This window comes from Theropithecus gelada, chromosome 15, assembly GCF_003255815.1.
Source record: "Theropithecus gelada isolate Dixy chromosome 15, Tgel_1.0, whole genome shotgun sequence".
NCBI classification, from domain to species: Eukaryota; Metazoa; Chordata; class Mammalia; order Primates; family Cercopithecidae; genus Theropithecus; species Theropithecus gelada.
In genome coordinates this window covers 82,205,243-82,229,134 of record NC_037683.1, presented here as the reverse complement: position 1 = coordinate 82,229,134, position 23,892 = coordinate 82,205,243, and the positions used below count along the sequence as shown (strand labels likewise).

The 23,892-nt window shown below is 40.6% G+C and overlaps 1 protein-coding gene across 3 annotated transcripts in view; it reads right to left on the bottom strand.

Annotated features, from left to right (window-relative positions):
* PIP5K1B (phosphatidylinositol-4-phosphate 5-kinase type 1 beta) overlaps positions 1–23,892 on the bottom strand; it is a 308,400-nt gene that overhangs the window by 263,669 nt on the left and 20,839 nt on the right. Inside the window, exons 1-2 of one of the 3 annotated variants that reach the window (XM_025359787.1) lie at positions 6,843–6,949; positions 6,541–6,696 (exon numbers count right to left, since the gene is read on the bottom strand). The exons of 1 other annotated variant lie outside the window; for it this stretch is intronic. The gene's annotated coding sequence lies outside the window, so the exon portion shown is untranslated. Of the gene's footprint in view, positions 1–6,540; positions 6,697–6,842; positions 6,950–23,892 lie in introns of those variants that run through there. One more of the 3 variants, XM_025359786.1, reaches the window with a different exon arrangement.

The window sequence follows — 23,892 nt, the reverse complement described above, 5'->3', positions numbered from 1 at the left end:
CACCTGAAAATATAGGGTAATCCCCTCAAAATGCTTAATTCAACCACATCTACAGAGACTATTTTTCAAAATAAGGTAACATTTACAAGTTCTAAGAATTAGGATGTGGATATCTTTGGGGGACCGTGAGTAGACATTATTATTTCCATTTTACCATGAGGGAACTTCAAGTCATGTGCCCAGGGACAAATGGCTAACAAGTGGTAGAGGTGGGGTTTGAACCCAGTTCTGTCCCCTCGGATGCTCGTTCTTTTTTCTTTATACATTGCCACCTACAGAGGCTAGAGAAAAGATCTGAAACCTGGCCGGGTGCGGTAGGTCACGCCTTTGGGAGGCAGAGGTGGGCGGATCACCTGAGGTCGGGAGTTTGAGACCAGCCTGACCAACATGGTGAAACCCCCTCTCTACTAAAAATAGCCGGGCGGGGTGGGGCATGCCTGTAATCCCACTACTCGGGAGGCTGGGGCAGGTGAATCGCTTGAACCTGGGAGGCGGAGGTTGCGGTGAGCTGAGGTCATGCCATTGTAGTCCAGCCTGGGCAATAAGAGCGAAACTCTGTCTCAAAAAAAAAAAAAAAGGAAATCTGAAACCCAGCCTCAGAGTGGGGCCTACTGGAAGAAAACTACAAATCCAGGCATATTCTAAGCACTGTCTGTAAAAATCATGACGGCACAAACTTTCATGATATGAGTGTCTGAAGAATACAATCACCTGTAATCTTTGCATAGAACTGTCTAAAGCCTTCTTCCTGAGTCTAAAGTAAAATGCAGCAAACTACAGCTATAACTACACATGCTTCTTTAGCATTTGTACTTTATTATGGACTAAAATCCCACACTTGCTGTGAGAAGAAGTCATTGCCAGTGGAGAGAAGGATATGGTAGGCCTGTGTGTCTGTGGGGATGGAGTTTCCATAATCCCAGAAATGTTTTGATATTAAAAATATTGGGCATTCAGCTGTAAAAAGGAATGAAGCACTGACTCAAGTCACAATATGGATGAACCTTAAAACATTACGCTAAGTGAAAGAAGTCAGGCATAAAATGACACAGATTGTATGATTCCTTTTATGTGAACTACCCAGAACAGTTAAATCCACAGAAACAGAAAGCAGATTAGGGGTTGCCTCGGGCTACAGGGAGTGGGGAATGGGGAGTGACTGCTTAGTGAGGATGGGGTTTTATTTTGGAATGGTGAAAATATCTTGGAACTAGATAGAGGTGGTGGTCACCTTCATTTTTCATAGTAAAATGGTTAATTTTATGTTCTAAGAGTTTTACCTAAGTAGATACATAAATGAGGCCTCAATGCTAAGCAGACTCTGGGATGGACAATCCATTTCTTTACAATGTAGTGTTAAACCATATTGTGGATCAAATTCTAGAGGAGTGGCTTCTAGCTAAGATATTATGATTTTATATGACCCTGGACAGAATATGTCTTCTAGTACTCTACTTTTTGGATTATGACAAGAAGGTTTAAAAAACAGCAAGTCATACAATTTTAAAATTCACTTCTAATTTTTTAACTAAAGTAATAAGTACTTGCTGTAAAAAGAAGCTATATTATGCCAAAACTTATAGTAAAGTAATATCTAGAATAAAAATTTTACCTCCCACTCTCCTAAAATTAGTTGCCTACTTGTATTTCCTTATAACAGAGCCAGATGAGATAATAAAATAAAAGTGCTGTGTTAACTCTGAAGCATATTTCGAATGCAAGGCATTATTATGAGTGTAAATAACAATACTCATCAAAAAGACAGCACAAAGGAAAACCCTGCCATGTTACAGTGTGTACTTTATAACAACGCACCAGTAATAACTAACCAACAAAATTGGTGGTCTATTATTTTACAATCAACAGACAGTAATTAAGCAACAAACTTCAACTGCTGCAGTTTCGATTTGATAATAACCAGATAGGACACACCACAAGAATGTGCATATACGAGATAAGCCTCCTCCTCCTCCTCCTGAAGCAAGTACACCCAAGTAGTCACCCAGGGAGTCTAGACTGCCCCCAGGGCCTTATATGGAGTAAAACTTGTTAAGGGAGGAATGTGAAATTCTCTGACTTGTGGCCAGAGTTAGGACCGTCTATGGAGTAGGCAGGGAAAGAATGAGAGGGAAGGCGATCGCCAAGCCTAGTTCAAGTCCAATGCCTTCCTTCAGAATCCAGCTTCTATTCCTAAGGAGAAAGACATTCCCATAGCCCGTGAACCCCCAACTGTGTGGGCCAAGGGCAGGGACAGGTCCGGTGTGAGGGGGTGGAGGGAGGCTATGACAACTTTGGGGATCTACTACCTATAAACATGCTGCTTTCATGGGGCTGCATCTTGAAGAGAATTTCTCTTGCTGTGTACCATGCAAGATAGATTCTGGGCTAGGAACTAGTCTTTCCATTCCAGCCTGAGGCCAGGCTGCTGCCATCTCGGCAGGATCTGGAAGTGGTAAGCCAGGCCTTGCTGCAAGGCCAGAGGACAGCTGGACATGAAGGACTGCAGGAGAGGCACAAAGAGGACAAGACCAGAAGAGAGATAGAAGTGCTGAGCTCTGGGCCATGCTTGCCATTAACCCCTTAGATAAAGTTATCTCACAGCTAACTCTCCTTAGTGTGGGTATCTGTAAAACGGGGTAGCACCTCTGCTCTCCTTGCCTCAAACTAAATTCTTGCTAGAAGAGAGTGAGAGAAAAAGAGCCAGAGCGAAAGAGAAAGTGAGATAGAGAGAGGAGAAAGGGGTGAGGGGAGATGATAATGAACAGAAAAATATACCAAAAATTAAGCCTTGTCTCAGTACTTCCAAAACTCTGTGTATGCCATATAACTAAGATTCTGTTTGTTAAGAGTTAACACATTTTAGGACGCCAAGGTGGGTGGACCACTTGAGGCCAGAAGTTCAAGACCAGCCTGGCCAACATAGCAAAACCCAGTCTCTACTAAAAATACAAAAATTAGCCAGGCATGGTGATGCATGCCTGTAGTCCTAGCTTCTCAGGAAGCTGAGGCACAAGAGTAGCGTGAACCCAGCAGGTAGAGGTTGCAGTGAGCCAAGATCACACCACTGCACTCCAGCCTGGGTGATAGAGCAAGACTGTGTCTCAAAAAAAAAAAAAAAAAAAGAGTTAACACAAAAGAAGAGAGACATTTGGCAAAAGAGCAGCTTAAACAAAGGTAACTTTTTAATTCATGCTTTCATTCATTTATTCAACATATATTTAGTGAGCACTGGTTAGGTTTCTATTACCGAATAAAACAGACATGAATTTTCCTTTATGGGGCTTACCATTTGGTGCGAGAGTAAGACACTAAATAGCTTGTATAATTTATTTGGAAACATTATCATTTATAATATAAGATGTACTGTGAGGGAGATAAAGGGAATTGCAGTAAGAGAAAACAGAACATTAGGGGAGATCTACTTAAGTGGGGTTTGAGCAAAGAAGTCTTTACTAAGGAAGGAACATTTACGAATCCTAAAGGAACAGAAGAAGCTGGCAACACAGAGCAGGAGCAGGCAGCAGAGAGGGAGCTTCCTGGGTGGAAGATTCAGGTGGAGCACAGGTCCTGGAGCAGGATGGAGGGCAGGAGAGGAAGAGGCTGGAGCGAAGTGGACACTCCTATCTACTCCCAAGAGCCTTTTCTATGCTGTGTGTCATGTGCATCTCGAAGAGCTAAGGATAAGCCCTGCTTCCCAAGAAGGTATTACAGAACGTCAAAATGGGAAGTGTCAAACAAGCCACAAAGATGGATGAGATACCAGATTCCAAAGTGAAGTGCCAGGCCTAGATGTAGTTTTTCAAAGAACATAGCCCAAAACCTTTTTCACTGGTCTTAAACCTCTTATCTACAGTGAGGCTACAAGTAGGCTGGACTGTTTGTTGGTGGCTAAAAGGAGAGAATGTTTGAAGCAAGCAGGCTGCAGTCCAGTCTGGTCCTAGCCTAAAGGACTAAGCTTAGGAAGAGATAAGAGTACCTGCCCCTCCCTGCTTCTCCCCTTTCCAGCCTAGTGAGGGGGCTCAACAGGACTACCTGGAGAGCATGAGGCTGCTACGATATGGAAGGCACTGTGACCTTGTTTGGGACTTCTGCTTAAGAAATCTGAAGAACTGGAGAGCTGGCTGGATGCTGACGGATAAGCCAAAGGAAATGACAGCTGCCCTGGGAGCAGCCTGCCCTCTCCCAGTTGGTGGGAACAAAGGAAGTGTGAGTGTTTCCCATGGACCACACCATAAGCATATGTACAGGGCATATAATAGGATCTTCCCAACAAGGGCCACCTGGACAGCAATAGAACCCAGCAGATAGGAGTACGAATTGATTGGTGGGCTTTCTAGAGACTGTGGAAGGAGTCTGCAATTAGGCTGAAGAGAGTGTAGCAGCCCCAACAAGGAAACTGGAGGTGAGAGGCCCCCAGAGACAAGGTGAGAGGGTATCTCCAAAGAACCCATAAAAGGCTCCACAAGTGAAAGAATCAACTCTAAACACCCACAACACAAAAAGAGCTCTCCTATGATACCACCTGCCAGGTAAAAGCTTTCCTACACTCTTCCTGTTTCCCACCCAGCCCCTAACCCCAGTCCAGAAATCATAGCCACTGAGTAAGCAAGAGAAAAAGCCTCCAACCACAGCCCCCTCTCCCTGCAACAGGCCCTAGCCAGGGGAAGGGGAGCAGTTATAAATATGAATGAAGTTGGAAGCTTTAACTATCCCATGATACTAGACATTTTAAGTATCTGGCAAATTAAAGTGGGGTTTTTTATTATATATGAGGAATCAGAATAGCCACGTGATATGTTTTCATCCAAAAAACAGGGGAAATGCTTTCCACTGTATAAATATTAATGGGAGAGTAGGAGACTTGATGAAGTTGTTTTCTGATGGCCTCCCATGAAACCTATTTGTTCAAGGCAGATTATACATAGAACCCCATTGTGCTAGCACATCTCATGGAAAATGTACTTTCCAAAAATGAGGCCCGGCATGCCCCAGCTTGAGGATGAAGATCACTGTGGTTTGTGGGTACACCTTGTAACACGGTCCATCCTTGGCCAGGCCATGCAGAGCCTTCACTATCTATGGCAACTGAGGCTATGGACCTCCTGCATACATCAGTGGTTCTCGTTCTTACACCTTCCTCCTTTTTCAGGAAGACAAATTGTTTCAGGAAGGAATCCCTATCACCAGGAACCTCCACCAAGCTCAGCTCTGATCCTCCTGAAACAAGCTCTGATTGACTTCCCAATGTTGTGCCTTATGAGTCTTCTTCTTAGATGTCACCCTAACAGGATTCCCAGTACATTCATCTGGCACCCAGTTGAGAAGGCCAGAGCCTCAACCCATACTCAGCAGGAAACCCAAGGAGAATCAATGAAAGGCCAGGGGCCTCTTTAACTCCACCCATTCAATCTCCCATTGTCTTAGTGTCATGAAAAGCAAGTCTTAACACATGCAGGGCAGTAAAACATGACATGGAATTCATCTTCAGTAAACTGGCACTTTGGTTAAGCAAATGTGGAAAAGTCAACCGCCACAGCATCCTTATATGCCAGTGGGTTTTAGCAAATTAACATACTGACCAAGTCTTTCTGATATTGGAAATATTGCTTACCAAATCAACACCATGTGACAGGGATTTCTCCTCACACATATACACTGTTCTTATGAAAGCTCATTCAAAGCTGACATTAAAAGACATTTTGGGCCAAGCCTGGCTCATGCCTGTAATCCCAACAGTTTGGGAGGCTAAGGCAGGACGATCACTTGAGCCCAGGAGTTTGAAACCAGACTGGGCACATAGCCCTAACTTTACACTAGAATAAAAAATTAGCCAGGCATGGTGGCATGCAAATGTAGTCCCAGCTACTCAGGAGGCTGAGGCAGGAGGATTGCTTGAGCCTGGAAGGTCAAGGCTGCAGTAAGCTATAGTTGCACCACTCTAGCCTGGGTGACAGAATGACATCCCTGTTTCAAAAAAAAAAAAAACAACCAGTTTTGGTATTTGGGCTATTTTTAAAATGCGCATCAGAGGATCTGAAGGTTTCTGGGCCTGCTCCCCACTAGGTTCCGAGCTTCTTGAAGACAGGGACTATGTTTCATCCACTTTTGTACCCTCCTGGGGCCTAGTACAAAATCTGATATATATGTGGGTTCATTCAAAGTCTGATAGCTGATAAGTGAGTGAACAAATGAACATTCTGGCTCATATTTTCAGTTAGATTTGTGTGAACACTATAATTAAATCTGTTTTGAAAAAGAGAGAAACCTGCTATCCATCACTGTCGACCACTCTATTCTCTACAGACCATTTTGAGTGTGTTTATTTGAATCTTGTAGTCAGATGCTATAGTGTTCTTTTGTGTAAAAAATTTTCCTGGGGTACCTCTTTCTACAGGCTCCTGAGGCCACCCCCATAGATGCCCATTCACACCACTCAGCACAGCAAAGATCCAGCATGGTATTGGGCTCCATCAAAGGGAATCAATGGGTATCTCGAAGGGAATAATACTGCTTTAAAATATGTATTTTCAAAAGAATTACCTTTCACCTCTCTCCTAGAAGGACCTTTGGAGATGAAGCAGAAAGAGAAAAGGCCCTCAAATGCTGAGAGGTATCAGGCACAGAGAAAGGTCAGAGGACTGGGGTTGGACGGCTCTGCAGTCACATCTCAGCTCTGCTGGGCCTTGGCTTCCTCATCTGTAAAATGGAGATAATAATGCCTACCTCAAAGAATCACGGTGAGGAGGGGAACAAGTGAATGTATGAAGGCTCTTATTATAGCCCTTGACACATAATAAGGGCTCAAATGGTGGTTAGTTCTACATACAACGCAAATTACATACACCTATCTGTATATTTAAAGATAATTTTGTGTCTGAGTGGTCCACAACTCTCAAAGGAGCTGAGATCCAAAACTCAGCTGTTTAGAACTTGGAATGCACTTTCCCATGGAAACAGTGCTACAAATTATAGAACTTAAGAATCAGAAACCAGATGACCTTATAGTACATCCAGTGATGTAGTAAAACTTCCCACTAAATGTAGGATTTCTTAATATAGGCTCTCTGGTGTTGAAATTCCAAGCAAGGCCACCAAAACCAATGTAACCCATAATGTCACTGAAACCACATGCAAGGAAACAAATAATAGTGGAAAACAATTTTTAAATATTCAGTAATATTTCAGCTTCACATGTTCTTCTAACCTTAGCTAAGATTATCTTCCAATTCTGAAACTCATATAGAAGTGAGGAGACATAAACTTCTTATGAGTAGGGTCATGATAACCTACCCTGCTTCTCCCCACCCCCAACAACTACCACCCAAATCTTCCAATTAGTAATACGTGATAAGGGCTCTATCAGCAGCATCAACAAAATGCAATGGGCCCATGGAGAAGAAAGTGATAACTGGGGGGCTAGAGAGTGTGAAGATAAATGCCAAAGAGAAGAAGAGGTGAGGCATGAAGGAGGGAGGCAGAGAACAGAAAGAACAGGCTTAGTTACCAAGTTTCCCTTCTTTATCCCCTTGCTCAGAGTCAGCCCCATCTCATCTGGTTGTACACAAGCAAAACTATTTGTAAAGATCATTCCACAATGGATTGGTGGGCTTTCAAGACAATTCGAGATACTGTTTGGTCACATGCTAATGTCATTTTTTAGGGGTCACCCCTCATCCTCCACCTTGACCCCTGGCCATGGCAGTCTCTACCTATGCAGTGACAGCAAGAAGGCAGAGTGCTCTGGGATATTTCTACTGCTTGTTCTCTGGAATGAAATCAACTGACTGTACTTACAGCACATTCAGAAGCCAAGGGTGCTTAGTTTGGAGAGTGCATAACATTGTCTTCAATACGGAAGATTTCAAAGAAACTGCAAAAGTGACCAAGGAAATCTAGTTTTGGACAAAAACTCTAAGTCCTACTCAGATGACATGGGGTAATGTTAAATGAAACAAAAATCAATTTATGAAAAAATATATGATTCCAATTTTTGAAATGCATGTACACACACAGTTTTAGGCTTTCTTAGATATATCTGCTCAGAAAAAAGGAAGCTAATGCTCCAGAACATGAACAATGATTTTATCTGTGTTAGGGAATGAAAGAGTATATATTTTTTCTTCATAATTTTCTAAGTCTGGTTAAATGGGTAATTATATAAAAGTGGGTAAAATGGCATTTAGAAATACTAATTTGAGATTTTAAAGCTAAAAGATTTCTTAGAAATGACCTGATCTAAAACTTCCCCCAATCCCTCTCAGGTTTGTAGGTAAAACACCCCTGGCACACCGACTGGCTTCTGAGCCTGAAGTCTTACAACTCAAGGATAACTAGCTACATCATGGCTTGAGCTCAGATCTTGTGACATTTATGGTCTGTGCCACTCCCATAATATCACGTTGCCTAGAGTCAGAGACTAATAAACTTCATAAGGAAATACGCCATGAGGAAGGCACAAGCCTTACTGTGCACACCTACATTTCTCACTAAATAAATATTTGCCTTTGAAGCATATCATAATTTTATGACATGCAAACAATTCAGTTGCTAAAGGAGCTCCAGTGATTTCATCAGAGCTACTGAACCAGAGTCGTAGTTATGAAGTTTGAACTCCTGCATTGCCTAGAAGACCACTATCAGAGAGCTTCACGAGAAAAATATATTAAAAGGCATCTCTGTCCTCATGCTAGGTATCTCTGTGATTATAGAGAAGACATAGGTTATTTCTGTCTTCTACTGTTGTGAACTACATATATAACAGCCACTTAACTTCCATTGAACCCAAGAGACTGAAGAGACCCATTGTACCATACTGTATTAGAACTACTTAACATTTAGTCAGCCCAAAAACATGTATAGAAATGAGATAAACTAAAAACACTTTCTGAAAGTATCCATGTCCCAAAGGCTTTAAGTACTTCTATTTATAAAGCCTTGTTAGGAGCTATGCAATATCTAAATCTTACCAAAAGATTTGTCCCAAGATCTTCCATTTCTTCATGGAGAAAATTCAGACATTGGATGCAAACACATGTATAGCAGAGCCTTGGGCCGCACAGAAGTGGCTTCCTGTTTTGCTCCATTTATCTTACTCCATTTAGGGATTGGGAATGCTTTCTAGGCAAAGGGTGGGGAGCTGGCCTATCAAGGACACAGTAGCAGGAAGGACAGGCCGCAGGTAGTGAGGTCAAAGAACTGTTTTTCATATAAGCAAAGAGACTCTACACCTGGTCACAGCCACAATGGGTAGCTTGTTTCCTGCCCAATGTGCTAACCAGGAGCATAATACATGACCCCAGGATGTACCTGTGGCTGGCAGACAGCGTGCAGGAGTCTGGGCAATACGTCAGTCTCTTGGGTTCAGCAGTAGTAAGCCTAGACTGAAAACCTGAAATTAGCTATGCAGGTCACATGAGTTTAGGACAAAGCCTCAAGCATGCATAGGCACAGCAGAGAAGAAAGCGCCTGAAATGAGCACTGAAAGCGTGAAAATGCCGCCTGGGGAGAATTCTCAGTGGAAGGAGCTAGAGGAGAAGTGCAGGAAACAGGAGGCAGAGAAGTATTGCAATCTGAGATATCACAGGCTACAAAATATTCCTCCAACCAAAATTACTGTGGTATTAAGGGAAGCCCTAAGAAGGAGGCTGAAATTTATGTTTAAATATAAATGCTGACTTCTTAAATATTTTAAAGTTTTAAGGAAAGAATATAATGTGCTAAAGTGGCCTCTTGTCTTTGTCAGTCAAAATAAAGGTACCCAAAATGGATCAAGAACTATACTACTACATCCCTCAGTCAAAGATCTCCAACTCTGAGAGGTTAATCCAAGTATATAGACAAAAGAAGCCAAAGGCTAGGTTGTATGAAGATGTACAAATGTTGTGTCCCATAAGAGCAGAAAATAAAGAGTTGATGATATGTGAGGACTGATAAGGGGAAAATCAGACTAAGCAAGAGTAAATTGAGGCACAGGAAATATTTTAAACTCCTTTACAAATGATAATGTGAAGATACAAAATAGGAAAATAAAATATGAAGTTTAAAAATTCAAAATTAAATGGTCATAAAGATTACAACGGAATCAAAATAGTGGTGCTGGGAAAGAAGCTAGAGAAACAGTCCATGATCAAATGCTGACGGTGGCCAGGATTCAGGGTCGGCTGATGGAGAATGGAGACACTGAAGGCCAGACCCCATGGTAAAGCCATGGGGAACATTTTTGGCCGGTGAAGAGGCTATAGGCTCATCCAGAAATGTCAAGGCATGGGCCTGAGCCCCCCAAAAAGGAAAAAAAAATGTTGACCTTCCTGAGATCAAAGTGGGCTCAAGTACACTGTTTGAAACTTGAAATGAAGCATTGAAAATGTGGATAGTTTAATATGATCCTGAAGAAGGGTGATCTGAAGGAACTTGCAGATTAAAAGAAAAGAGGCCCCTTCTCAGAGAGGGCCTGAAAGGGTCTGTTTAAGCTAGAAATATCTGGAAGGGTCCATTTAAGAGTCTAGAAATTTGGCCAAACTCGCCAAGGGACATGAGAATCAAGTTGTACTGCCTGATATCACATGAGAGCGGGAATGGGGCAAAGTGATTAACTTCACCCCACCTCTTGTCATCTCCAGTTTTCAGATGATAATATGCAGACCCAAGAAAGGTGATGCCAGCTGCTGGCCCAAGATGACAACTAGTTTATGGTGGTGACAGGAACAGTACTCACATCTTTTCCTCTCAGTCCAGCAATTCTTTATTATAGCATGCTCTCACAGCAACCATATGTAGGTGGACCCAGCATTCTCCTACCATACACGAATTAACCTTAAAAAGTCATTTTCACTATACAAATGTTATTGTTTTTATTTGTAATTGGTGAAATTCAAGAAGGCCAAAAATAAAGAAAATCAACTGTTGTTTCAATTCTAAATACAACCTCATTTTAGAAGTTCTCATTATTTCTGTTAAATGTATTTAGTTGGTGTTGGCCTATTTTCATAGTTCATATTATGAAGATTTATTCTATAGGTTTATATCATTAGCCACATAAATATGAATTTTTAAGATTTCTATACAAGTTCTAAGGACCCTTCTTCAGTTTGGGGCCAAGAAAACCCTAAATACCTGCCACTGGAAACCTCTTTCTAGGCCAACAAACACTCAGTCATTACCTATGTTATGGCATATGAATAGAATCAGCTATGAATTTATTGCATTATTCTGTCATCCTCCAAACATCTCTCTATTATGTCCTTAAGGAGAACGGCGAGAAATATTTGTCAAATGCTTTGATGTCTTTGGCATTATCTTCCAATACAGAAGCCCCTTTTATAAAAGAAAATGTGACAACTGGTCACTACACATTACTAGATTTATGCTGGTTCCTAAGGATCAATGCAATCTCTTCTCTGGACTACTAAATAATTCATATGATGGTAGTCCAGAAATTTTGCAAGGGTGCATTTCATACATTGAAAGTTTTAGGAATTCAACTTTGTCAAAAGCTACATAGAACAACATTTGCATATCTCTGGTCTTCTGGAACCTCTGCCACTCTCCAAGTTCACTCAACAATCACCAGCAATGGCTCAAAGATGATGTCTGCTAACTCCTTCAACCCTGCTAACCCTGAGATACAATCCAGTGTGTCCCAGAGAGAAATGCATTCAAATTACCTGGATTTTCTTTCACTGTCATCCAAATCCCTTTTAGTAACACCCTTTTCATTTTGGAAATAATTTCCTTTGATGGAGAATTGAAAGCAATATAGTTCTGCGTATGTCATCTATTCATGCCAGCCTTATGCCCTTATTTAAGCAACAGTCTAATGCTGTCTCCATTCTTCTAGCTCCAGATACAACTAAAAAGCAAAATAAACACAACACTATTCTCAAAATACAAATGACATATGCCCCCACGCACACTCCAAAAAGGTTCAACCTAACCATTAAGGAAATAAAATAAACACACCAATAAAATGTCATTTTGTAACAAACTGGAAACACACCTTTAAGAGAGAGAAGGCTAACCTAGTGAGGCTGTAGGGAAATGGACATCCAATAATGTAACTGTATTTGGAAGCAAATACATAAGATGTTCATGCTCATCGAGAGCATCCTGGCTAACACGGTGAAACCCCGTCTCTACTAAAAAAATACAAAAAACTAGCCGGGCGAGGTGGCGGGCACCTGTAGTCCCAGCTACTCGGGAGGCTGAGGCAGGAGCATGGCGTAAACCCGGGAGGCGGCGCTTGCAGTGAGCTGAGATCCGGCCACTGCACTCCAGCCTGGGCAACAGAGCGAGACTCCGTTTCAAAAAAAAAAAAAAAGATGTTCATGCTCTTTGTTCCAGGAAACCTAAACTTGGATATTTATCTTAAGAGACACAATCTGAAAGAAAAGAAGGTCAAAGTATATAAATATAGGAAGTATAGGAATATCAAAATGGCCCCAAACTGGATGCCTTCTAAGTATTCAATAATGGAAATGTTTAAGTAAACTATAAAACATCAGCTGTGGTAGGCTGAATAATGTCCCCAAAGATGTTCACATCCTAATCCCCAGAACTTGTGAATATATGGTAAAAGGAATCTTCTAGATGTAATTAAATTAAGTGTCTCAAAATGGGGAGATTATCCTGGATTATCCAAATGGACCTAATGTAATCACCAAAGTGTATAGAAGAGGAAGACAGGAGGTTCAGAATAGGAGATGTGGTGATTGAAGCAGAGGCAGAGGGGTAGGTAAGGTTTGAAGATGCTGCTAGCTTTAAAGATGGAGTGAGGAGCCACGAGTCAAGGAGTGAGGGTGGATTCTACAAGGTGGAAGAAGCAAGGAAACGGATTCTCCCCTAGAGCCTCCAAAAGAAGTGCAGCTCTGCCAACACCTTGATTTTAGGACTCTGACCTCCAGAACTGTGGGAAAATAAATTTGTATCCTTTTAAGTCATTCCATGTGTGGTAAGTTTTACAGCAGCAGTAGGAGACTATACACAAACTATTACGCAGCCACTGAATGTTATAAACCTGAGGACTACAGAGCAACAGAAGAAAAATGTTAAAATACACAGATGGCAAAACTGTATGTACACAATTACTACATGTGAAATATGCATACAAATAGATCAAGATTAATAGATTAAGACAGAATATACTAGTAGAGTAAAAGACTTTTTAACTGGTCTTTCTACTTTTGCAACATTCAGAGTGGCCAGAGTGGTCCTTTTCAAATACGAAATCAGATGACCCTATTCCTCTGCTCAAAAGCCTCCAATAGCTTCTCAAGTTCTCACAAGGACCTCCACAGCCCAACTCCACAGCAGTACACAGCTCCCACGACAGCCACTCACACGCACTTTCCGTGATTCCATCCCAGACACCACCTGCCCAAACGTGTGTTTGTCCTCACTCACTCCATCTCACTACCTGGCTGACCCCGCTCCAGGCTCATGGACCAACCTGCTATTCCTGGAGTGTTCCAAGCCATTCCTGCTTCAGGCTTTTGCACTGTCTGTTCCCTCTGCCTGAAATACTCTTCTTAGTGGTATGCACATGGCTCATTCCCTTGCTTCCTCCCTGTCTCTGCTCAAATGCCACCTTAGCAATGGGGCTTTCCTCAACTGCCGTATATAAATAGTCCCATCACCCCACCTCAGAACCCCCGACTCCCTTATCCTGCTTTACCTTTCTCCAAAGCATGTATTATTGTCATATTTAAAATATCTATTCATGGCCAGGCTCACGCTTGTAATCCCAGCACTTTTGGAGGCTGATGCGGGCAGATCACTTGAGGCCAGGAGTTCGAGACCAGCTTGGCCAACATGGCTAAACCCCATCTCTACTAAAAATACAAAACATTAGCTGGTCGTGGTGGCACATGCCTGTAATCCCAGCTAGTTGGGAGGCTAAGGCACGAGAATAGCTTGAACCTCGGAGGCAGAGGTTTCAGTGAGCTGAGATCACACCATTGCACTCCAACCTGGGCAACAGAGCAAGACTGTGTCTCAAAAAAAAAAAAAAAAAAGCCCACAAATAAATAATATATATATAAAATATATAATTCAAATATAAACTCCAAGAGAGCACAGATTTTGGTAGCTCCAAAAATCTACCACTGTGCATCCCCAGAGCCTAAGAGTTCACATAATGGGCATTAAAATTCACACAGTAGACCAGGTGTGGCGGCTCACGCCTGTAATTCCAGCACTTTGGGAGGCCAAGGCAGGCAGATCACTTGAGGTCAGGAGTTCGAGATCAGCCTAGCCAACATGGTGAAACCCTGTCTCTACTAAAAATACAAAAACTAGCCAGGGGTGGTGGTAGGTGTCTGTAATCTCAGCTACTTGGGAGGCTGAGGCAGGGGAATTGCCTGAGCCCAGGAAAGTTGCAGTGAGCTAAAATCATGCCACTGCACTCTAGCATGAGGAACAAAGCGAGACTCCATCTCAAAAAAAAAGAAAAAAGAAAAAAAATTCACACAATGGGCAACTGAAAATTCATTGAGTAAATGAATGATGATCAGAGATTACTTCAGAGAAATGACAAGAGTACCCATTTTAATATAGCTGCTTTATAGGCAAACCAAATAACTTCATTTAGTAGAGTGATATAATCATTTTCACAAACCAGCAGCTAAGTAACTTTTGGTGATATTTTTAGAAACTTAGTTCAATCATAAGTTCTTTCTTCATCTTCTGTGCATGTCTTTTTAAAATACAAATTAATCATAAAGTGTCCTCTGAAGCCACATGGGTTCCCTTAGATTCTATTTCCTTATATCTCTCATGAAGTTTCATCATATTTGTCTAATCAGGACTTCACTTTTCAGAAACTCTCATCCCTTCTGAATTACATATCCCTAAAAAGCTGTGAGATCTGATTTATTTTCATTGAATGTTTTTAAATCTGCTCTCCTAAAGCCCTGGTAATATGTCTTTGACTGGAGTTTTTTTCTTCATAGTTACAAATTCCGAGAGATCTGAGACAGGAAATACAAGTGGTATACAAGTGAGCTAAGAGCATCTTGTAGTGCCAGAAAGTAAGAAGGTGCTACAAAGCAAGCCAGCAAGCAAACAAAGCCCCAAAATGACAAGAGTATTTCAAGGATTACAGGAGCCAACTGCAAGAGGAGGCAAAAAATGACCTAAAGCTGGAACAACATGAGCAAGAAAATGAAGCAGTATCTGGATTATAACTCAAAGTATAAAATATAGGAGTCCATAATGATATAAATAAATGATTGAATGAGTAAATAAATGGGGAGAATAACAAATTTTTCATGCAGAATAATTGCACATAATTTTTATAGATACTTCACCCTAAAGGATACTCCACTCTTTCTATGTGGGCTAAAAAGAGTGACTTCCTTCCAAAGACTACTGTATAAAAAGAGAAGGGAATAAAAAGAATAACTTTACAGTGGAGAAACCTGACAAATAATACTTCAGCCAGATGATAAAGATCAGCATCAACAGTGATCAGTCATATTAATAGTATTACCCTTGATACGATGTGATGTGATACGATAGTTTTACCCTTGAGATGATGTCCCCCAAACACTCCTGGGTACATTACTCCAGTCTAATGATGAGAAAAACATGAGACAAATCCCAAGCGAGGGACTTTCTAAAAAAACACTGGACAGTAATTCTCAAAATTGTCAAGGTCATCAAAACCAAGGCAAATCTGTGAAACTGTCATAACCAAGAGGAGCCTAAGTAGACATGACAAATCTAATGACAAATATAACATGGTAATCCAGATAGGATCCTGGAACAAAAGCAACCACCAAAAAAAAAAAAAAAAAAAAAAAAGGACATTACGGAAAATAGCAAAACAGTAGTATATCAAAATCAGTTGATGAATTGTGACAAATGTATGTACTAATATAAGATAAAGATGGGGAAACTGCTATGAGTTATATAAGAATTCTCTCACTACACGTGTAATAGTGTTCTAAATCTAAACATGTTCTCATATAAGTTAAAAAAAACTTCCAAGAGATCAGGACTGTTGTCATCAAAGGCTCCTCCATCTTCCACACCATAAAGTCATTCTTTCTTAATGGTTGGTGATAAATCCAATACAGCAATTTATTTGTTGTATTCTGAAAAGTGACAAAAATAGGCTGAAAGGTACTGGGTTGTTTTTAGCCCAATTAGCCAGCAGAAGCTGAGATGGTCACCTCCTATTGCCTTTTCCAGTTTTGCCATTTGTATAGTATCAACAGATCAGCCTCAGCCTCCATCTGTTTGGCTGGTAGAAGGTTCCCACAACAATCAAACTGATGGGCTGCTTTTCTTTCTCTTTTAACCTCACCAAATGTTCTGCAGAATAGTTCTTCCATCAGATTGTGGATTTATAGATAAACATGTTCTTCCTTCCTTATCAGTCCTGTTTCTCCCTGTTGTATAGACTGGAGGGACATTCTTATCCTTGTGAGTTTGAAGACCATTTGAGCAAAATGTCCTGGGAGCAGGTAGCAGTCATCACATTAGAGGAAAAATAAGTAGAGAGAAAAAGGAGGAGGATCTTCTATATCCAGTCCATTTTATACATTCTGGACCCATCTGCCTGCTACCAGCAGTCTTCACTGGTCAACCACTCAACAAGCAGTAGAGATATGTTGGATGTAGCTTTGAGCCTTCGTTCTTGTGGTCCTTCCCTTCCAGTGAAGACATCTTTCCCTTTCTGTTGTTTCTTCTAGCTTTATTAATTCTGTGTGCCTCCCACATAGGAGTGATCGTTCTCTCCTCTGAACTCTAATAAAACCTGTCTTACTTTGAGTTCCCAGGCAGTTGGTTGTGTCTCACATGCATATTTCCTCAACAACACTGTAGTAAACTCTTTAATGGGGTGAACTTCATCTACTTTTCTGTATGTACTTTGCGCCTTGATCAATCAAATCGTCCAATAAATATTAGCAAGAATTTGAGTGCTTAACATTGAGTTTTTAACAATAAGTCAATGAGGTAGGAATGTAATTACCCCCATTTTATAGTTGAAAATGCTGAAGAATAAAGTAGCTAAGTGACTTTCGTGGGGGTGCATGGAAGTTGTAGAGCCAGAATTTGCACCCAAATTCAAGCTCTTAATCACCACAGTACATTCTACTGCCTCCTAATAAATATACTAGTTAAATGATCCTTTAAAGAGTCTAAGTATGGCCGGGCGCAGTGGCTCATGCCACTGGCGCATTGGGAGGCCAAAAGGGGGTGGATCAAGAGGTCAAGAGATCGAGACCTGCCTGGTCAACATGGTGAAACCCCATCTCTACTAAAAATACAAAAATTAGCTGGGCGTGGTGACCTGCGCCTGTAGTCCCAGCTACTTGGGTGGCTGAGGCAGGAGAATCGCCTGAACCCAGGAGGCAGAGGTTACAGTGAGCTGAGATCGCGCCACTGCACTCCAGCCTGGGGGAAAAAGCAAGACTCCATCTCAAAAAAACAAACAAACAAAAAAAAAACAAAAGGCTAAGTGTTTCAATAAGTGGGGATCTCGGAAGAAAAGAGAAAAAACCTTGGTCTGTGACCTCAAACTGACTGAGAAAAATGTTATTCAATTGTTTTTCCCCAAATCTAAATGTCACACAGAGTTTGTGCATAGTATAAACAATAGGATTCAAGGGAAAGAGCAATTTAAAAAATTCTTTGGGCAGCACTACAGTTAGCCCTCATTCTTCACACTGCTTCACATGTCAACCAGTTGGACTGGTAGACACAAAATGACCAAACAGAGAAAAACAAAATATGCAAGGCTCTGCAGTTTGGAGCTCAATGCCAGGCTGGCTCACACACTTTGGTGGAAGTGGGCAGAGACTAGCCATTGTACTGGAGGAATAACCAGCACCCAGCGCCATACTGCATGTGTACAGACGGTAAGCAGCAAGGTTTTCTTCAGCAATCTGCTTCTCATTTCCCACTGGAAATTTTGTGGTTGGATGGTTGGCTTCTTAGAGGACTTCTAAAAATAAGTTACCGCCAATTCAATTACACAAGTACATGAGTATTTACAATCACCTTGCAGCCTACACCTAGATCAAATAACTTTCCCTTCTACCATGAGGAAGAGGGTACCAAACTTCAATGGATGTGCAAAGCATCAAAATTGGTACAGGCTCCATCCACATCATCGTCGTCATCTTCATCATCATCATCAGCAGCAGCAGCAGCAGCATCTCTAACCCCCTCTCCCCTTGCCTCCACATCACCAGCACCGGATTATGAGTTTTTCATGGATGCCTGCCCACTGTGCCAGTAATCAATTGTAATGCCCACTCTTTCCAAGAAGAATTACCCAGCTTTGCCTCAGGGACAGCAGACCTTTCTACTCCACTGTGTTCTTGCCATTTCTCTCATGTCAACTGCTACTTAACTCTGAGCTCTCCCAGAAAGCCATGCCCAGGGAAAACAGTGGCCTTCCTACATTTGTTAGATGTGTCAATTTGTCTTCTTTTGGGTTCCACTTGCTTCTGTTTACCAGACCCAGGTGTCTGGTTTAGCTATCAGATGTGAGACAAGTGCCTCCTCTGATCTCCTCTGCACAAACAGTAGGTGGTCAAATTTCTGAATTTCCAGAGGGATATAGATGAAGACTCTAAAGCATGCCGTGGTTGATCCCTAACACCGGGGGAGTACAAGTTAGACGTGGTAAGAGAATGAATTTCCTTTGAATCCCAAATATGCCAAAGACTAAATGAATACTGACATAGTTTCAGACACTCTTGAATAGTGCTATTAAATAAACAACAACAAAAAAGATCCATGTAATTCAATCAGCAAGACTTTGGAGTAAAGCCAATTCCTTATGACAACATTTTGTTTATTGAAAAATAAACAAGAGACCCTTCCTCCCTCAAGCAATTTACAATCCAACAGGGAAGATAAGACACACCTGCAAATAACTGAAACTACACCTTGAAAGGTGATAAATCCCAAAGGAGAGGTATAAATAAAACGCTTATTTCCTCCACCTCCCTATTCCAGCACCACAGTAAGAATTTCAGGAGTGGCTAGCAAGCAAATCTAGCTCGTGACTAGTTCGCAGTAGCCCCACCCATGGTGCTTAGGTGGAGACTCAGGAATCCCTTGAAGACAGAGGTCAGCCAGAAGTAGCTGAGAGTCAACGCCATCACTTCCCACACCTCCTTCCACACACAGTATAAAAAGGGTTGCAGTTTGCTTATTATAAAATGCTTCCTGAAATACAGTGAAGTAAACAAGAGGAGGCAGTTTTCAAAAGTAAAGAACATAATTACAACATTTTATCACTTTTTAAAGTGTGTGACTGTCTCTCAGAGTATTTTCCTAGCATGCATTCGCCCTGTGCGCCAGCCTTTCTTCAAATCTGGATTATACAAACCATCACATGCGCTAACCTGAAAGGCTTAATTTGCAATCCTAAGGCTGTCTAACTCCAGCCACATTCAGTACTTTTACCATCTTTCTGTTAATTGCATTATCTTCCCCTAATTGAATGTGTTTGCCCTGCTCCTCCAATCTGTTGCAAATTCCCTGATGGCAAGGATCACACATTTGTTTTTGCAATTGCTTCCCCATCCAGCCACTCAGTCTAAATGTTAGCCCCTTTGCCCTCCGCACCTTTCAAAATACTTTGCACATAAAAAGTGAAAGGAAGTATCATTTACTTAGTTCCTGCCACCCATATTCCTTTATCTCAGTTAACCCTCTCAATAATCTATGGAAGTGGTCAACATTAGCCTCATTTCAGAGGCTGTTCTTTGCTGGGAAGGCAAAGGAACTGGATCATCATTGATCCTGTCCACTGTACACAATGCAGTGTTAGCTTCACCTCTTCTGTTTTCCCCACAAAATACATACATTCTATCCAGACATCAGGGATACCAAAAATCGTATTGGCACAACAGATATTCACAAACTGATGTTAAATTGAAATATGGCAACCTTTAGACATCAAGATTTCTAGAACAGCCTCTAAGATTCTGAAGCAGCACTTGACCATAACACATGACCCTTGAAACCAAATTATGACACATATTGAAAGGCATCCACAGGCATGTGCTAAAGGTAACTTTCCTTGACAGTGAAGATGATGGAAGTCATATCTGTTTACTGGTTAATGATTGAAGGAACAGATTTCAACTAAGACTTCAAGGAAACCAGTGGCCTGCCTGGCCCCATTTCATGGTAATCCTTTCTCATGAAAAGAGGGGAGAAGAAATATTGGATAACTATATTCAAAATTCTAAATTCAAAACAATCATGAAATCCATTCATCCTTTTCCTGTTTCCAATAGGTTGGAACAAATCAGCTAGGGTTGATTTGAATTTGTACACACCATATACATAAAGTCTACCCACCCATTTTAAGGACTCAATGAATCTTTGGAATTTATTGTCCCATTCCAACACAACTTGGTGTGACAAGTTCAAGAGTTTTATTTCACAACACAGTCCAGGTCAAGGTCCACTACAGTGACTTCTGTTGGCTGAAATTCTCTGCTTTTCTGCAATTTACTTGTATATGACATTACTTAAAGTGTGATATTTGTTAAGAATTGAGAAATCTGTTTCCTTTTTTTTTTTTTTTTTTTTGAGACGGAGTCTCGCTCTGTCGCCCAGGCTGGAGTGCAGTGGCCGGATCTCAGCTCACTGCAAGCTCCGCCTCCCGGGTTCACGCCATTCTCCTGCCTCAGCCTCCCGAGTAGCTGGGACTACAGGCGCCCGCCACCTCGCCCGGCTAGTTTTTTGTATGTTTTTAGTAGAGACGGGGTTTCACCGTGTTAGCCAGGATGGTCTCGATCTCCTGACCTCGTGATCCGCCCGTCTCGGCCTCCCAAAGTGCTGGGATTACAGGCTTGAGCCACCGCGCCCGGCCGAGAAATCTGTTTCTATATAGAAAAAAATTTAATGTTGTAATTGGATATGGGCTGTGATAACAGATCTAAAACTTTCTTTGAAGTAATTTTTTAATCCAAAAATAAATCTCATCTGCTGACATGGCTCACTTTTTGGAAATGAATGTTAGTTTCAATTAGTCTTGAGGAGTACTTCTTCAATTACTCTATCCTCACTTTTATTGGAAGCATAGAGCAGACCCTCACTGGCATCCCATTTCCTGGCTGTTCGTATCAGGTGCTCCAAATCTTGTTGACCCTCAGTATTATTTTCTATATCCTATGATATACCTCCTTTACGTGAATTATATTTTCTTATGTTCTTCATGTCATATTCATATGCAGCCAAATACACAATTAAAGGGTGAACAAAATCATCAATGCAAATTGTACATAACCATTCTATGCTTTTTCATCCTGATCCGTGTACTTGCTTATAAACAGTTGTTCACAACATTATGTCTCTTTTTTTCACTTAATTTCACACAGACTTCTCCATAATATTCTATCTGCAAGTAATATTCTATTGTTATGAATTATTATGGTTTGTTTAACCATTTCCCCAAATGTTATTGAAGTCATTTTTAGCCTTTCATGACTATAATGAATATTGTTCTAACAAGATGTTTTTTCCCTCCTTTGACTTATTTTCCCTTGAAAAGGGAAATTATTGGATCTAAGGGTATATTCAGTGAAATGGCTTTTGTTAAATATTGTTGGTACCCTTTAGGAAGTATACTAATTTGAAAGCTAACAAAAATCTACAAATATCAAATTCTACACAGCCATGCCAACATTGTAACTTATCATTTATTTCTTAGGTCTCAGTTACTTCAGATTGTATTGCTTTTACTGTTACTCTGGATGATTACCTTTGTCTATGTTGGTCCTTTTCACGTATAAAAATGATAGTACCTAACCTTTGGCCATTTATCCAAATAAAGGTTAGTTCTTGTATAATTTTACACATACCTTACATATTCTGGATACTAACCTTTACATGTGTATAGATATAGATACGTTCCCTATCTCATGGTTTTTTAGATAATCTTAGTTATACTGGTTTTAATATAAGTTTTAATACAGTTAGAAAATATTAAGAAATTATTTTCTCTATTCCGGAAAAATCAATTAGACTATAGTTTTTTCTATCTCCCAGAAATGAACCAAGATATGCTTTGCCCTAGGTAACAGAAAGTAAGAGTTTACTCCTACTCTTCAATAATCATTGATTTAAAAATGATATATTTCAAGTAGAAGAATTTAAAAAGTTCCTATAAGAAGGATATTATAAGAACATGAATATATTTGGATATAAATATCTCCATTCATCTAAATATTTTAAATTCTTGTTAAACCTTCCTTCAAAATTCCTTCTTTCTCCTTATGCAACCCCCATATACCAGTACCCTAATGTATTTCTTACAGTTATTACTTTAGAGCGAGGAAAGATAACTTTTAAATGATGATTGAACATATCAGTGTCATTAAACATAGGAAGAAATCAGTAAGTGTGCCATGAATTGCCACTTCTAAGTAGCTACAATTTAACTAATGTCCTGGCTCACAATCACCATTAGGGAAGGTACTTATGAGTACAATGAATGCAAACACTTTCACTTACAGAAGGCTTGACTTCCCCAGCAGCTCATTAGTCATATCTTCACTAATTAGCAAAACACTCACAGCTTTAAGCCTCTTCTTGAAATACTACCTCTTCATGAGACACAGGGCAGGAGGTTCTTGTTGGATATCCTTTCCCTTCACTCAACCCTCTAATGGCTTCTCACACACTAAGTGCTTCTAGGTCTCCTTATGTCCTCTATTAAATGATGATAATAGTATCTACTCCATGGGTTGCTGTGATTATTAAACAAGTGTCATATGTTTATTGTTTAGAACGTACCTAGAATGCAGCAAGAACCTAAGTGTCACGTGTTCATCAGCACTGACTGTCATTTGAGGGCCCCTCCTTTCTTTATATACCTCTAAACATAGACCACTTCCCCATATTCTTTATATTATTCAGTCTTACCCTCTACCTATTATACTTACTTCATATTGCTTTTATCTTTATGTCCTAATTACCAATATGCCAAAAATTTACTTTTTTCGGGGAAATGTATGTGCAAGGCAATAAATTAAACCAGATAGAAGACTTCATGAGAGTGATCGACTCTTGCTTTTCCTATCCCTGCCACTAGTTCCATTCTCCCAAGGCAACTGTTCTTCAAATTTTGTTTTAGTTTCTTGATAGTTATCTTTACAACTGTTGATAACATGCTTGAATATCTAGGTCTTGACTCATATTCAAGGACTCTCCTCACACTGCCCTGGCCTCCTCCTGAAGTTTAATATATTCTTATAATTCTTCTGTTCAATTTATTTGTAATGTTAAGTACTAACATTTCTGTTTTTGCCAACATCTGTTCTGAGGCAAAACTATCTTTATTCATAGACAACATGATTGTCTATGTAAAAAGTATCTATGTGTGCTACAAAAAAAACAAAAACAAAAACAAAACCTTACTAGAATCAATACAAGAGTTTAGCACCTTATCAAAAACCATCTAAGAATGGCAAATAGGCACATGAAAAGACACTCAATATGATCAGCGGTCAGGGAAATGCAATTTAAAGCTACAATGAGCCACCATGACACAACTATTTGAATATCTAAATTCAAAAGAATGATCATGCCAAGTGTTGATAGAGTTGAAGCAACAGGAACTCTCTTACGAGAATGCAAGGTGGCACAACCACTGTGGAATTCCAGCAACTTTTAACAGCTATAGTTTACCTTGCTATTTTAGGAAATGAGGATATTAGCACCCTCTCCTCCCTGATGCCACACCCACCTCCTGCCAACTACACTTTTTCTTTTGTTGAGGTTGCTAACATTTGCACTGTAGCCGGCAATCATAACCAAGTCTGCCATGCTTAGTCCACAATCTGATTCTAAAACCAGAAAACTGAGAAACAGCACCTGTATGATTATGATTGTGCCACTCTATTCACTGCCAGGCTAACT